Consider the following 17,470-nt stretch of genomic DNA (forward strand, 5'->3'; position numbering starts at 1 on the left):
CAGACACTGACACACGGAAACTCACGCAGGCCTAGACACTAACAGACACACAGGCCTAGACAGTAACACACACACAGGCCTAGATACTGACACACACACACACACACGCGCACACACACACACACACACAGAGTCCTAGACACTGACACACACACAGTCCTGGACACTGACACACACTCAGTCCTGGACACTGACACATACACAGTCCTGGACACTGACACATACACAGTCCTGGACACTGACACATACACAGTCCTGGACACTGACACATACACAGTCCTGGACACTGACACATACACAGTCCTGGACACTGAAACACACACACACTCACACACAGTACCAGATACTGCCACACACACACACACACACACACACACACACACACACACACAGAGTCCCAGACACTGACACACACACAAAGTCGTACACACTGACACACACACACACACACACAGGCGCGGACACTGACACATGGAAACACACACAGGCCTAGACACTAACACACACACAGGCCTAGAACTGACACACACACAGTCCTAGACACTGACACATACACACACACAGTCCTAGACACTGACACACACACACAGTCCTAGGCACTGACACACACACACACACACAGTCTTAGGCACTGACACACACACACAAACGCCTAGGCACTGACACACACAGGCCTAGACACTGACACACACACACACAGGCCTAGGCACTGACACGCACACACACACACACAGGCCTAGACACTGACACATACACACACACAGTCCTAGACACTGACACACACACACAGTCCTAGACACCAACACACACACACACAGGCCTAGACACTGATACATGCACACACACAGGCCTAAATATTAAGCTAACACACACAGGCCTAGACACTAACACATACACACAGGCCTAGATGCTGACACACGCGCACACTCACATAACCCCACAGGCCTAGCTACTACACTGACACACACAGGACTAGATACTCTCACACTTACACACACACAGGCCTAGAAACTGACACACTTACACACACACAGGCCTAGAAACTGACACACTTACACACACACAGGCCTAGAAACTGACACACTTACACACACACAGGCCTAGAAACTGACACACTTACACACACACAGGCCTAGGCACTGACACACTTACACACACACAGGCCTAGGCACTGACACACGCACACACACACAGGCCTAGGCACTGACACACACACACAGGCCTAGACACTGACACACACACACAGGCCTAGGCACTGACACACACACACACAGGCCTAGGCACTGACACACACACACAGGCCTAGGCACTGACACACACACACAGGCCTAGGCACTGACACACACACACAGGCCTAGGCACTGACACACACACACAGGCCTAGGCACTGACACACGCACACACACACAGGCCTAGGCACTGACACATGCACACAGGCCTAGGCACTGACACACGCACACACACACAGGCCTAGGCACTGACACACAAACACACAGGCCTAGGCACTGACACACAAACACACAGGCCTAGGCACTGACACACAAACACACAGGCCTAGGCACTGACACACAAACACACAGGCCTAGGCACTGACACACAAACACACAGGCCTAGGCACTGACACACACACACACAGGCCTAGGCACTGACACACACACACACAGGCCTAGGCACTGACACACACACACACAGGCCTAGGCACTGACACACACACACAGGCCTAGACACTGACACACACACACAGGCCTAGGCACTGACACACACACACAGGCCTAGGCACTGACACACACACACAGGCCTAGGCACTGACACACACACACAGGCCTAGGCACTGACACACACACACACAGGCCTAGGCACTGACACACACACACAGGCCTAGGCACTGACACACACACACAGGCCTAGGCACTGACACACACACACAGGCCTAGGCACTGACACACATACACACAGGCCTAGACACTGACACACACACACAGGCCTAGGCACTGACACACACACACAGGCCTAGGCACTGACACACACACACAGGCCTAGGCACTGACACACACACACAGGCCTAGGCACTGACACACACACACACACACAGGCCTAGGCACTGACACACAAACACACAGGCCTAGGCACTGACACACACACACACAGGCCTAGGCACTGACACACACACACAGGCCTAGGCACTGACACACACACACACAGGCCTAGGCACTGACACACACACACACAGGCCTAGGCACTGACACACACACACACAGGCCTAGGCACTGACACACACACACAGGCCTAGGCACTGACACACACACACAGGCCTAGGCACTGACACACACACACAGGCCTAGGCACTGACACACACACACAGGCCTAGGCACTGACACACGCACACACACACAGGCCTAGGCACTGACACACGCACACAGGCCTAGGCACTGACACACGCACACACACACAGGCCTAGGCACTGACACACAAACACACAGGCCTAGGCACTGACACACAAACACACAGGCCTAGGCACTGACACACAAACACACAGGCCTAGGCACTGACACACAAACACACAGGCCTAGGCACTGACACACACACACACACAGGCCTAGGCACTGACACACACACACACAGGCCTAGGCACTGACACACACACACACAGGCCTAGGCACTGACACACACACACAGGCCTAGACACTGACACACACACACAGGCCTAGGCACTGACACACACACACAGGCCTAGGCACTGACACACACACACAGGCCTAGGCAGTGACACACACACACAGGCCTAGGCACTGACACACACACACACAGGCCTAGACACTGACACACACACACAGGCCTAGGCACTGACACACACACACAGGCCTAGGCACTGACACACACACACAGGCCTAGGCACTGACACACACACACACAGGCCTAGGCACTGACACACACACACAGGCCTAGGCACTGACACACACACACAGGCCTAGGCACTGACACACACACACAGGCCTAGGCACTGACACACACACACAGGCCTAGGCACTGACACACACACACAGGCCTAGGCACTGACACACACACACAGGCCTAGGCACTGACACACACACACAGGCCTAGGCACTGACACACACACACACACACACACAGGCCTAGAGACTAGCACACACAGACACAGGCCTAGACACGGACACACGTACACACTTGACACACAGACACACACACAGGCCTAGACACTGACACACACACACACACACACACACACCAACAGATGCCCGAGGGTTGCAGGGCAGGTAGATAAGGTGGCTAAGAAGGCATATGGGATACATGCCTTTATTAGCCAAGGCATAGAATACAAGAGCAGGGAGCTTATGCTGGAACTGTATAAAATACTGTTTAGGCCACAACTGGAGTACTATGTGCAGTTCTGGTCACATCATAGGAAGGGTGTGATTGCACTGGAGAGGGTGCAGAGGGGATTTACCAGGATGCTGCCTGGGCTGGAGGGTCTGAGCTATGAGGAAAGGCTGGATAGGCTGGGAGCAGCGAAGGTTGAGAGGGGACTTGATAAAGGTGTATAAGATTATGAGGGGCATTGATAAGTTGGATAGGAAGACACTTTTTCTATTAGTAGAGGGGTCAATAACCAGGGGTCAAGATTTAAGGTAAGAGGTAGAAGGCTTATAGGGGAGTTGAGGAGAAATGTTTTCACCCAGAGGGTGGTGGGAGTCTGGAACTCACTGCCTGAAAGGGTGGTTGAGTCAGAAACTCTCGTAACATTTAAAAAGCATTTAGATATTCACTTGCGTTGCCATAACCTCCAGGGCTATTGGCCAAGTGCTGGAAAATGGGATTAGTGTAGTCAGATCTTTGTTGACCGGTGCGGACACGATGGGCCAAATGGTCTCCTTCTGTGCTGTGAACGTCTATGAGTCTACTAACCACAGAACATACTCTGGATGGGAGGCTTAAATGCCCATTACCAATTGGCTCTTAAGCATCACTATTAACCAAGCTGTCTGAGTCTCTGAAGGACATTTCTGCCAGACTGGGTCTTTGGCAGGTGGTGAAGAGACCAACAGAAGGGGAAAACCTACTTGACCTTGCCCTTACCAATCTACCTGACACAGATGCATCTGATAGTATCGGTAGGTGTGACCACTGCAGTCCTTGTGGAGACAAAACCCATCTTCACATGGAGGATACTGTCCATCATGTTGTGTGGCAATATCACCGTGCTATTTGGGATAGATTCAGAACAGTTCTAGGAACTCAAAACTTGGTATCCATGAGGCACTCTCAGCCACAAGCAGCAGCAGAATTGTATCCAAACAAAATCTGTAACCTCATAGTTTAGCATATTCCCCCACTGCACCATTACCATCTAACCAGGGATCAACTATGGCTCAATGAGAAGTGCAGGAGATATGCCTGGTGCTAGAAACAGTACAAGGCATGTAATGAAATGAGGTGACAGCCTGGTGAAGCTACAACACAGGGCTAGAATGCATGCTAAATAGCAAAAGCAATATGCAACAGACGAAGCAAAATGATCCAACAACCAATGGATCAGGTCAGGTCCTGCAATATCCATCCAGTCTTGAATAGTGGTGGACAATTAACATATAAACAGCAGAGGGGGCATCACAAACGTTCCCATCCTCAATTATGGGGAAGCCCAGTACATTAGTGCAAAAGGCAAAGCTAAAGCATTTGCAGCCATTTTCAGTCAGAAGTACCAAGTGCATGATTCATCTCAGCATCCTCCTGAGGTGCCCAGCATCACAGATGCTAGTCTTCAGCCAAATAAATTCACTCTATATAACAAATCAAGAAACAGCTGAAGGCACTGGATACTGCAAAGACTATGGACTCTGACAAAATCCTGTAGTAGTAGTCAAGACTTGTGCTCCAAAGCTATCTGTGCCTCTAGCCAAGATTTTCTAATACAGCTACAATACTGACAACTACCTGACAATGAGGAAAATTGCTCGGGTATATTATGTCCACAAATAGCAGGGCAAATCCCATCCAGCTGATTACCACACCATTAGCCGACTCTCAATCTGGAGAAAACTGATGAAAGGTGTCATTAACAGTGCTGTCAAGTGATGCTTATACAGCAATAACCTGCTCACCAATGCTCAGTTTGGGTGCTGCCTGAGCCATACAACTCATGACCTCAATACATCCTTGGTCCAAACATGGGCATAAGAACTGAATTCAATAAATGAGGTGAGAGTGATTGCCCTTGACACCAAGCATTTGACCAAGTGTGGCATTAAGAAGCCCTAGCAAAATTGAAGTCAGTGCGAATGAGGGGGAAAACTCTCCCATGATTGAGGGCATACCAAGCACAAAAGATGATAGTGGTGCTTGTTGGAGGCCAATCATCTCAGCCCTATGCCAAAACTGCAAGAATTCCTTAAGGAAGTATCCTAGGCCCAAGAATCATTAGTAGAGTATTGCTGGAAAAAAAAAGGAAGCATATTGTCAAAGCTTTTAGTCTTACACGCTCAACTCAGATGCAAAAATGCCAAATTTCAAAGTGAATCAGCAATTTATACCATATGAGAAAATGGAGGCTGATTGGTTGGCAAGTCGGCTCTGATTGATTAAGATGTTGCCATGGCGAATACACCAGATCACTACTCATGCTTTTGCTTATTCAATAAAGGAGCTATGTCTGCATTCCTTTTGCCTGCAGAGGACAGGTCCCTGCAGATGTAGCTTCTAGCAGCATAAGTCATTTTATGACTCAGCAGCCAGATCAAGTCCACGAGGGAAACGTGATCATGTTATCACAACAGTCAGTGAGCAGGTTATTTCGAGATGCGTGCCCTGAATTCAGAAGTAATAAGTCAGGGATATTTTTTTTTTCATAAACACTAAATTAAACATTTATTAACAAGAGAAAAGATTTCAAGCACATACCTAGATCTACAAATTACTGTTATAATAACTTCTAATAAAAACCCCTAATTAATCTGGCTTCCAGTTACACCCCCGTTAAGGCAACAGTAAAAAAAATAGATTTTTAACAGATTCCAGCAAGTTAACACAATGCCCTGGACAGTAGAATTCAAAGTGGCTTTTCCCAGTTTCGGTTTTTATAGACAGCAGGCTTAATGCACAAATACTGGAGGCTTTTCACACTTCTGGTAGATCTTACAATGCCTTCCCTGATACAGCCTCATTCCCCTTTATACATATTTCTCCCTTTTAATGTGTAAATTCCATTGTCCATATGTCTTTGGAACTTTACCTTTCACATAATATAAATCCTTTCATGTTGCCACTATCTTAAGACCATAAGACTTAGGAGCAGAAATTTGGCCATTCGGCCCATCGAGTCTGCTCCGCCATTCAATCAAGGCTGATAAGTTTCTCAACCCTATTCTCCTGTCTTCTTCCCGTAACCTTTGAACCCCTAGCCAGTCAAGAACCTATCTATCTCGGTCTGAAATACACTCAATGACCTGGACTCCACAGCCTTCTGTGGCAATGAATTCCATAGATTCACTACTCTCTGGCTAAAGAAGTTTCTCCTCATCTCTGGTCTAAAAGGTCTTCCCTTTACCCTGAGGCTGTGCCCTCGGGTCCTAGTCTCCCCTACTAATGGAAACATCTTCCCCACGTCCACTCTATCCAGGCCTTTCAGTATTCTGTAAGTTTCAATCAGATCCCCCCTCATCCTTCTAAACTCCATCGAGTACAGACCCAGAGTCCTCAAACGTTTCTTATATGTTAAGCCTTTCATTCCTGGGATCATTCTCGTGAACCTCCTCTGGACCCTCTCCACGGCCAGCACATCCTTCCTGAGATACAAGGCCCAAAATTGCTCACAATATTCTAGATGTGGTCTGATCAGAGCCTTATAAAGCCTCAGCAGCACATCCCTGCTTTTATATTCTAGTCCTCTCGAAATAAATACCAACATTGCATTTGCCTTCCTAACTACCGACTCAACCTGCAAGTTAACCTTAAGAGAATCCTGGACTAGGACTCCCAAGTCCCTTTGCACTCCAGATTTCTGAATTCTCTCCCCATTTAGAAAATAGTCTATGCCTCTATTCTTCCTACCAAAGTGCATGACCTCACACTTTCCCACGTTGTATTCCAGCTGCCACTTCTTTGCCCATTCTCTTAACCTGTCCAAATCCTTCTGCAGCCTCCCCACCTCCTCAATACTACCTGTCCCTCCACCTATCTTTGTATCATCTGCAAACTTAGCCAGAATGCCCTCAGTTCCTTCATCTAGATTATTAATGTATAAAGTGAAAAGTTGTGGTCCCAACACTGACCCCTGCGGAACTCCACTAGTCACCGGCTGTCATCCTGAGAAGGACCCTCTTATCCCCACTCTCTGCCTCCTGCCAGACAGCCAATCTTCTATCCATGCTAGTACCTTGCCTCTAACACCATGGGCTCTTATCTTACTGAGCAGCCTCCTTTGCGGCACCTTGTCAAAGGCCTTCTGGAAGTCCAAGTAGATAACATCCATTGGCTCTCCTTTGTCTAACCTACTCGTTACCTCCTCAAAGAATTCTAACAGATTTGTCAGGCATGACCTCCCCTTGATGAAACCTTGCTGACTTTGCCCTGTTTTACCATGCACTTCCAAGTATTCTGAAATCTCATCCTTAATAATGGACTCCAAAATCTTACCAACTTGTCAATAACCCTTGAGAAAAATAAACACATTCCTAAGCTTGCTTAACTGGCTGTATGTAAACAGGCTGAGATCCCTTTGAAAACTAATCCATCTTCATCTATCTATCTATAAGTGCAAATTCCCTTTACACCTTACATATTAAGACCCCAACCATGTTTATTCATTAACATATGAAAGACACTTCTACACCTCACTTCTTTTGATACTTCAACTTTTTATCTGCTTGGCTACAAGGTGCAATTAAATCACACACACACACAGAACAACACAACCCTCCATAAATCTACCTTACACTAAACCAGAAAAATATTATGCAAATTATTACACCTTCGTCACAGAGCTACGTTACAAGCCTGACTATGGTCTTAAAATTGTTGTTAGTGTAATTCTTAGTACATATGGGATTGTTCAGCAAATGCTGCCCAATCATGGAATCACATCTAATGTCAGACATTATGTTCTGAGTTTTGCAAGTTGGTTGAATACAGTCAGTACTCTTGCCTATTGCAAACAGCCATAGGAACATGCAGTTTGATATGATCCGTCAGTCATTGGGAAGTATGGCCTGCATACCTGGCATCTGTATTATCACTGAAATTCATCTACCACATTACTCACTTGCATGACAGCAGCATCCTGTTTGTGGAAAATACCACACATGTTACCATTGCATTATAGCAGCTTGAAACGGCTAGTTTCACCAGTGGCTCAAACTTTAGAGATACTTTACCCTTTCAGGGTAATTTGAGGTAGACTAGGCACTTTGCAGGTCTGAAATTGGTGACCTTAGGCACATTTTGAGAGTATGTGCGATACACAGCAAACAATGATCTGATCAGGTAGCCATTATCTCGCAGGATAGTTTTGATGCGCCCTATTTCAGCCTCAAACTTGTATGGTGAGAAAATGGCTCAGGCCCTACTTCAGAGATTGCTGATAAGGCCAATCTTGTAGTGCATGGAGCTGTAGGAATTCCAACATGTATATTGATTAGTGAAGGTAGGTTTGTGGTAGGCAGTAGCACCAGCATGGCTGACATCAATCTACTCTCTACTGTCTTGTCAACCAATCAGCCCCCATGTTCACATGTAGTATAAATTGTTGTTCCTTTTAAAATTTGGCATTCTTGCATCTATCCAGAGTGCAAAATGAAAAGCTTAGCTAGCATGTCTTTTCTCAGCAATACTCAATTTCTGTGCTACCGAACAACAATATTCAGCTATTTCATCAATGACCTCCCCTTCTTCAAAAGGTCAGAAGTAAGGATGCTCGCTGCTGATTGCAGTGTTCAGTACCATACAAGACTTCTCAGATACAGTGCCCATATGCAGCAAGACCTGGACAATATTCAGGCCTGGGTTGATAAATGGCAAGTAACATTCACCCCCCACAAATGCCAGGCAATGACCATCTCCAACAATTAAGAATCTATCCTCCCCTTGATATGCAACGACATTACCATCTCTGAATCCCCTACCATCAACATCCTGGGGTTACCATTGATCAGAAACTGAACTGGATCAACCATATGAATACTGTGGCTCCATGAGCAGGTCAGAGGCTGCAAATTCTGCAGTGAATAACTCACCTCCTGACTCCCTAAAGCCTGTCCACTATTACACGACACAAGTAAGGAGGGCGATGGAACACTCACAGAATCACAGTACAGAAGAGGCCCTTCGGCCCATCAAGTCTGCACCGACACGTGAGAAACACCTGAACTACCTACCTAATCCCATTTACCAGCACTTGGCCCATAGCCTTGAATGTTATGACATGCCAAGTGCTCATCCAGGTACTTTTTAAAGGATGTGAGGCAACCCGCCTCCACCACCCTCCCAGGCAGCGCATTCCAGACCGTCACCACCGTCTGGTTAAAAACGTTTTTCCTCACATCCCCCCTAAACCTCCTGCCCCTCACCTTGAACTTATGTCCCCTTGTGACTGACCCTTCAACTAAGGGGAACAGCTGCTCCCTATCCACCCTGTCCATGCCCCTCATAATCTTGTACACCTCGATCAGGTCGCCCTCAGACTTCTCTGCTCCAACGAAAACAACCCAAGTCTATCCAACCTCTCTGCATAACTTAAATGTTTCATCCCAGGCAACATCTTGGTGAATCTCCTCTGCACCCCCTCCAGTGCAATCACATCCTTCCTATAATGTGGTGACCAGAACTGCAAACAGTACTCCAGCTGTGGCCTCACCAAGGTTCTACACAACTCCAACATGACCTCCCTACTTTTGTAATCTATGCGTCGAATGATAAAGGCAAGTGTCCCATATGCCTTTTTCACCACCCCACTAACATGCCCCTCCGCCTTCAGAGATCTATGGACACACACGCCAAGGTTCCTTTGTTCCTCAGAACTTCCTAGTGCCATGCCGTTCATTGAATACTTCCTTGTCAAATTACTCCTTCCAAAGTGTATCACCTCACACTTTTCAGGGTTAAATTCCATCTGCCACTTATCTGCCCATCTGACCATTCCATCTATATCTTCCTGTAGCCCAAGACACTCAACCTCACTGTTAACCACCCGGCCAATCTTTGTGTCATCCACAAACTTACTAATCCTACCCCCCACAACGACTATGTCGTTTATATAAATGACAAATAGGGGACTGAGCACAGGTCCCTGTGGTACACTACTGGACACTGGCTTCCAGTCACTAAAGCATCCTTCTGTCATCACCCTGTGCCTCCTACAACTAAGCCAATTTTGAATCCACCTTATCAAATTACCCTGTATCCCATGTGCCTTTGCCTTCTTTATAAGTCTCCTATGTGGGACCTTGTCAAAGGCTTTGCTGAAATCCATATACTGCACTACCTTCATCTACACACCTGGTCACCTCCTCAAAAAATTCAATCAAATTTGTTAGGCATGACCTCCCTCTGACAAAGCCATGCTGACTATTCCTGATCAAACCTTGCCTTTCCAAGTGGAGATAGATACTTTCCTTCAGAATTTCCTCCAATAGTTTCCCTACCACTGACGTGAGACTCACTGGTCTGTAGTTTCCTGGTTTATCTCTACAACCCTTCTTAAATAGCGGAACCACATTAGCTGTGCTCCAGTCCTATGGCACCTCCCCGTGGCCAGAGAGGAATTAAAAATTTGGGTCAGAGCCCCTGCGATCTCCTCCCTTGCCTCCCTCAGCAGTCTGGGACACAAATCATCCGGACCTGGAGATTTATCCACTTTTAAGCCTGTCAACACCTCCAATACCTTGTCACTCCCTATATCAATTTGCTGAAGAACCTCGCAGACTCTCTCCCCGAGTTCGATACCTTCATCCTCATTTTCTTGGGTGAAGACGAACGTGAAGTATTCATTCAACACTCTAGCGATGTCCTCTGGCTCCACCCATAGATTGCCCCCTTGGTCGTTTATGGGCCCTACTATTTCCCTGATTATCCTCTTCCCATTGATATACTTATAGAATATCTTGGGATTTTCCCTACTTTTGCCAGCTGGAGCTTTCTCATATCCCCTCTTTGCTCTCCTAATTGCTTTCTTAAGCTCCACCCTGCACTTTCTGTACTCCACTAATGCCTCTGTAGCTTCCCTTGTAGCTGCTAAAAGCCTCTTTTCCTCCTCATCGTAACCTGAATATCTCTGGTCATCCATGGTTCTCTGGGCTTGTTACTCCTTCCTATCACCCTAGAGGGAACATGTTGAGCCTGTACCCTCCCCATTTCCTTTTTGAACACCCCCCACTGTTCCTCTGTAGATTTCCCCATAAGTAACTGCCAGAACCTGCCTTATTTTACTAAAATCCACTCTCCCCCAATCCAAAATATTTTTTTGCAATTTGTCGATTTCTTTGTCCATAACAAACTTAAACTGTACCATGTTATGGTCGCTATCGCTAAAATGCTCCCCCACCACCACCACAGCCACCTGTGCGGCTTCATTCCCCAGAATTAGGTCCAGCACCGCGCCGTCCCTTGTTGGACCCTCTACATATTGACCTAAAAAGTTCTGTACACATTCCAAGAAATCCACTCCATCCAAGCCCTTAACACTACAAAAACAGAATTACCTGGAAAAACTCAGCAGGTCTGGCAGCATCGGCGGAGAAGAAATCAGTTAACATTTTGAGCCTTCATGGCCCTTCGGCAGAACTGAAGCATAGTTAGAAGAAGGGAGAAATATAAATTTATTAAATAAAGCCATGAAGGCTCGAAACGTTAACTGGTTTCTTCTCCACTGATGCTGCCAGACCTGCTGAGTTTTTCCAGGTAATTCTGTTTTTGTTTTGGATTTCCAGCATCCGCAGTAGCTTTTAGCTTTTTGTTTTTACCCTTAACACTACGTCTATCCCAATTAACTTTGGGAAAGTTGAAATCACCTAATATAATTACCCTATTGTTATTGATTTTACACACCTCCACAAATTGTGCACATATTTGCTCCTCAATTTCCCACTGACTATCTGGTGGTCTATAATAAACACCTAATAATGTGGCTGCCCCTTTTTTATTCCTAAACTCAACCCACAAAGTTTCATTCGATGCCCCCTCCAAGCCTGGATGAGCACAGCTTCAGCAAACATCACACATGTTACCACTGCATTGTAGCAGCTTGAAATGGCTAGCTTCACCAGTGGCTCAAACCTTTGAGACATTTTACCCTTTCAGGCTAATTTCAGGTAGTCTGGGCAATTTACAGGTGTGAAATTGGTGACCTGAGGCCCATTTGTATGTGCAAAGAAGCTTGACACCATCAAAGACAAAGCAGCCTACTTGATCGACACCCCAGAGCTTATAATGTTGCAAAGAATAGTTGTAAGCCTGAGGATTGGGAGTATTTTAGAAACCAGTGTAGGGTCACCAAAAAGTTGATAGAAAGGGAAAAGACAGAATGAGAGTTAAACTAGCCAGGAATACAAAATGGATTTGCTGAGTAGTGGATAGTGTAGAGGATAGCCATAATCTCCAAAACGATATAGATGGGTTGGTGGAGTGGGCAGTAAAGTGGCAGATGGATTTTAACATAGAGAAGTGTGAGGTCATACATTTAGGGAGGTCAAACGGTTACAGGGATTACAAAATAAATGGGAATATACTAAGAGGGGTAGATGAAGTGAGAGATCTTGGCGTACAAGTACACAGGTCCCTGAAGGCAGCAGTTCAAGTAGACAAGGTTGTAAAGAAGGCATATGGAATGCTCTCCTTCACTGGCAGAGGTATAGAATATAAAAGTAAGGATATAATGTTGGAATTGTATAAAACACTGGTGAGGCCACAACTGGAGTATTGTGTGCAGTTCTGGTCACCACATTACAGGAAGGACGTAATAGCTCTGGAGAGAGTGCAGAGGAAGTTTACAAGAATGTTGCCAGGGTTAGAAAAGTGTAGCTACGAGAAGAGATTGGATAGGTTGGGGTTATTTTCCTTAGAACAAAGAAGGCTGAGAGGTGACTTGACTGAAGTGTACAAAATTATGAGGGGAATAGATAGAGTGGACAGGATAAAATGGTTTCCCTTGATGGAGAATTCTAGAACCAGGGGACACAGGTTCATGATAAGTGGCAGAAGGTGTAGGGGGGACATGAGGAAGAACTTTTTTACGCAGAGGGTAGTGGGTGTCTGGCATTCGCTTCCCAAGTTGGTGGTAGAGGCAGAAACTTTAAACTCTTTTAAAAAGTACCTGGATCTGCACCTAAAGTGCTGTAAGCTGCAGGGCTATGGGCCGGGTGCAGGAAGGTGGGATTAGAAAGGGCAACTGGGTGTCCTTGGGCTGGCATGGACAAGATGGGCCGAATGGCCTCCTTCTGTGCTGTAACTTTTCTATGGTTTCTATGGTTCTATGGATTGTAAGAGCTTTTACAATTATATAAAAAAAGGAAAGCTAAAGCAAAGGTTGGTCTTTTAGAGGCAGAGACAGAAGCGGTTATCACAGGGAATGAGCAAATGGCAGAGACATTAAATAAATATTTTGCCATTGTCTTCACACTAAAGATACAAGTTACATAACAGAAATAGAGGGCAGCCAAGGGACTAATATGAGTGCAGAACTTAAGTTAATTAATATCAGCAGAATAAAATTATTGGAGAAACTTAAGGGACTAAAATTTAAGAAATCCCCAGGACCTGATGGCCGACATCATAAGGTTCTAAATGAGGCATCTGCAGCGATAGTGGATCCATTATTAGGATTTTAAAAAATTCCCTAGTTTCTACAATGATCCCAACAGGTTGGAACTTGGCAAATGTGACACTGCTATTCCAGAAAGGAGGGATAGAGAAAACAGGGAACTACAGGCCAGTTAGCCGGACATCAGATGCTATTAATCTATTATTCAAGGCATCTTAACAATGCAATGGAAAAAACTATGATCAGGCAAAGGCAATACAAAAGGGAAATTGTGTTTAACAAATTTATTAGAGTTTGTTGATGATGTAACCAGAAGGATAGATAAAGAGGAATCAGTAGATATAGTATACTTGGATTTCCAAAAGGCATTCGATAAGGTGCCATATAAACAATTAATATGCAAGATAAGGGCTCATGCAGTCGGAAGCGGGGGGAGCTTGGTGGGGGGTTAATATGCTAGCATAGATAGAGGATTGGTTAACAGACAGGTAGCAGAGAGTAGGAGTAGACAGTGCATTTTCAAGTTGACAGGCTGTGACTAGTGGAATGCTGCAAGGATCAGCGCTGGTGTCTCTGCCATTTACAGGACAGGATTTTTGGGATGGTGGAGTTTCCCTGCAGGAGCAGAGTAGAGATTCAAAAAGTATGTCACGAGATCGAAGGCTGGATACAAAGGAGCAGGAGCTAAACCAAACACAGGACGAATCAAAAAGTGACCTCAGAGTGACATCACAATCAATGGAGCGTGTGGAGGTGCTCAATCAACAGAAAGCAGGCAAGGGTCAGTATAATGGGCAACTTTGAATTTTGATGTAATCTCATGTAAGACTTGATTAATTCATTAGTATCAAATCTAAAAACTCAAGACGATTTAATAGTTTGTCATAATTAAAATTGTTACTCAATTTATCCCCTAGATTTGATTAAGTTAAAATTAGATAATAAGGGATAGTAAAGCTAAAGTCATCTGGATTTTTCAGTAAATTATAATCTAAGGCTTTTCGATAAGAGTTAAAGAAGGGTAAAATTATTTTAGTTGACCTCCCTATAAAACAGCACATGGTGAGGAGTCTTTATATATTTAGTAAATTTAATAGTAGTAAGTTTAATAATCTAATAAATATAAGCATGGCAGGGCAGCTCAGATTCATGGAGTGCACATCATATTTTTTCTTGTGCTCCGCTGTATAGCTGAGCCAGTGATTGTGTGATGCAGACTTGTGCTCTGGTTGCACTCCCCAGATGAACCATCACTCTCACCAGTATTCAGAACTGAATACTGGTTAGCAAGTGAGATAAACTCATGGGACTCCTGCATTGTCTCCCTGGTCCTTCTTAACTGCCTGGTGGTCACCCATTCTCTCTCTGCCTACATGCCCTTAAGCTACAGGGTGACCACATCTATAAATGCGCTATCCACAAGGCTCTCAACCTCCAGCATGTGCCATAGTGCTATGCTGCTAAAGCTCCAAAAATGGAGCTTAAGCTGTTGTAGCTGACAACACTTCCTGCGCTTATACTGAAGAAGTGCCCTGGGGTTCCCACCATTCATGGTTAACTAAAAAAAAGTTAAAGATAGTATCAAACTTAAGGGAAAAAAGCATGCAATTGTGCAAGGATGGGTGGCAGGTCAGAAGATTACACAGAATATAAAAAAAGCAGCAAAGAATGGCTAAAAGATTAATGAGGAGGGAACAATTAGATTATGATAGAAAGCTACCTAGAAATATAAAAACAGATAGTAAGAGTTTCTATAGATATTTAAAAACGAAAAGAGTTAACAAAGTGAGTGTTGGTCCTGCAGAAAGTGAGTCTGGGGAATTAATAGTGGAAAATAAGGAGATGGCAGATGAATTGAGTAGGCAGGTATTTTGCATGTGTTCTCTATAGTAAAGACCAAAGTAACATCCCAGAAATAGCTGTTATTAAGGAAATGGAAGGGAGGGAGGAACTGAAGAAAATTACAATCATCAGGGAAATGGAACTGAGCAAATAGTTGGAGCTACAGAATGACAAGTCCTTGAGTCCTGATGGACTTCATCTTAGGGTCTTAAAAGAAGTGGCGACTGAGATAGTAGGCACATTGGTTTTAATTTTGCAAAAATTCCCTAGATTCGGGGAAGGTTCCATTAGATTGGAAAATAGCGAATGAAACTCCTTTATTCAATAAGGGAGACAGAAAGCAGGAAACTACATGCCAGTTAGCTTAGGGAAAATGTTAGACGCTATTATTAAAGATGTTAGAACGGGGCACTTAGATAAGTTTAACTAATTTATTGGAGTTATTTGAAGAAGTAACATGTGCAGTGGATAAAGGAGAACAGGTGGATGTACTGTACTTAGATTTCCAGAAGGCATCAAGGTGCCACATCAAAAGTTAGAGGAAAATAAAATCTCATGGTTTAGGGGGTACCATTTTGGCATGGATAGAAGACTGGCTAGCTAACAGGAAACAGAGTCAGCATAAATGGACAATGTTCTGGTTGGCAATATGTGTGCCACAGGGATCTGTGCTGGGACCTCAATGTTTTACAATTTCTATAAATTACTTAGTTGAAGGGACCTATGGTATGGTTGCTAAATTTGCTGGGGACACAGACAGGTAGGAAAGTAAATTGTGAAGAGGGAGGCTACAAAGGGATATAGATAGGTTGAGCAGGCAAAGGTCTAGCAAATGAAGTATAATGTGGGAAAATGTGAAATTGTCCATTTTGGCAGGAATAAAAACAGTATATTATCCAAATGGTGAGGGATTGCAGATCTCTGGAATGCAAAGGAATCTGATAATCCTAGTGCATGAATTACAAAAGATTACTATGAACAGCAAGTAATTAGGAAAGTTGATAGAATATTATCATTTTTTGAGAGGGGAATTGAATGCAAAAGTAGGGAGGTTATGCTCAGTTATACAGTGCATTGGTGAGACCACATCTGGAGCACTGTGTACAGTATTGGTCTCATTTAAGGAAGAATGAAATTGCATTGAAAGTAGATCAAAGAAGGTTCACTAAACTAATGCCTTGAATGAAAAGGTTGTCTTATGAGGAAAAGTTGTATCCGCTAGACTTGTAACTTCTGGAGTTTAGGAGAGTAAGAGGCAACTTGATTGAAACATATAAGATCCTGAGGGATCTTGACAGGGTTGATATGGAAAGGATGTTTCCTCTTGTGGGAGCATCTAGAACTAGGGATCATTGTTTAAAAATAAGGGGTTGCCCATTTAAGATAGAGATGAGGGGAAATTTGTCCTCTCAGAGGGTCATGTGTCTTTAGAACTCTCTTCCTTAAAAGGTTTGAATATTTTTAGGGCAGAGCTGGATGGATTCTTGACAGACAAGGGGGTGAAAGATTATCGGGTTTAGGTGGGAATGTGGAGTTGAGGTTACAATCAGATCAGCCATTATCTTCTTGAATGGTGAAGCAGGCTTGAGGGGCTGAGTGGCTGCTCCTGCTCTTAATTCATATGTCCATATGAAAGGGGAGGGGTAGCAGTATTGATTAAGGAGAACATTACAGTGTTGGAGAGACAGGATGTTCCAGAGGGGTCAAGAAGAGATCAATTTTACTAGAGTTAAGAAACAATAGGACTAGCATTACATTGCTAGCTGTACGCTATAGGCCACCAGCTAGTGGAAAGATATAGAGGAACAAATTGGCAAAAAGTTACAGATAAGTACACGAATTATAGAGTAGTTATAATGGGGG

This window comes from Cetorhinus maximus, chromosome 24, assembly GCF_964194155.1.
Source record: "Cetorhinus maximus chromosome 24, sCetMax3.hap1.1, whole genome shotgun sequence".
NCBI lineage: Eukaryota > Metazoa > Chordata > Chondrichthyes > Lamniformes > Cetorhinidae > Cetorhinus > Cetorhinus maximus.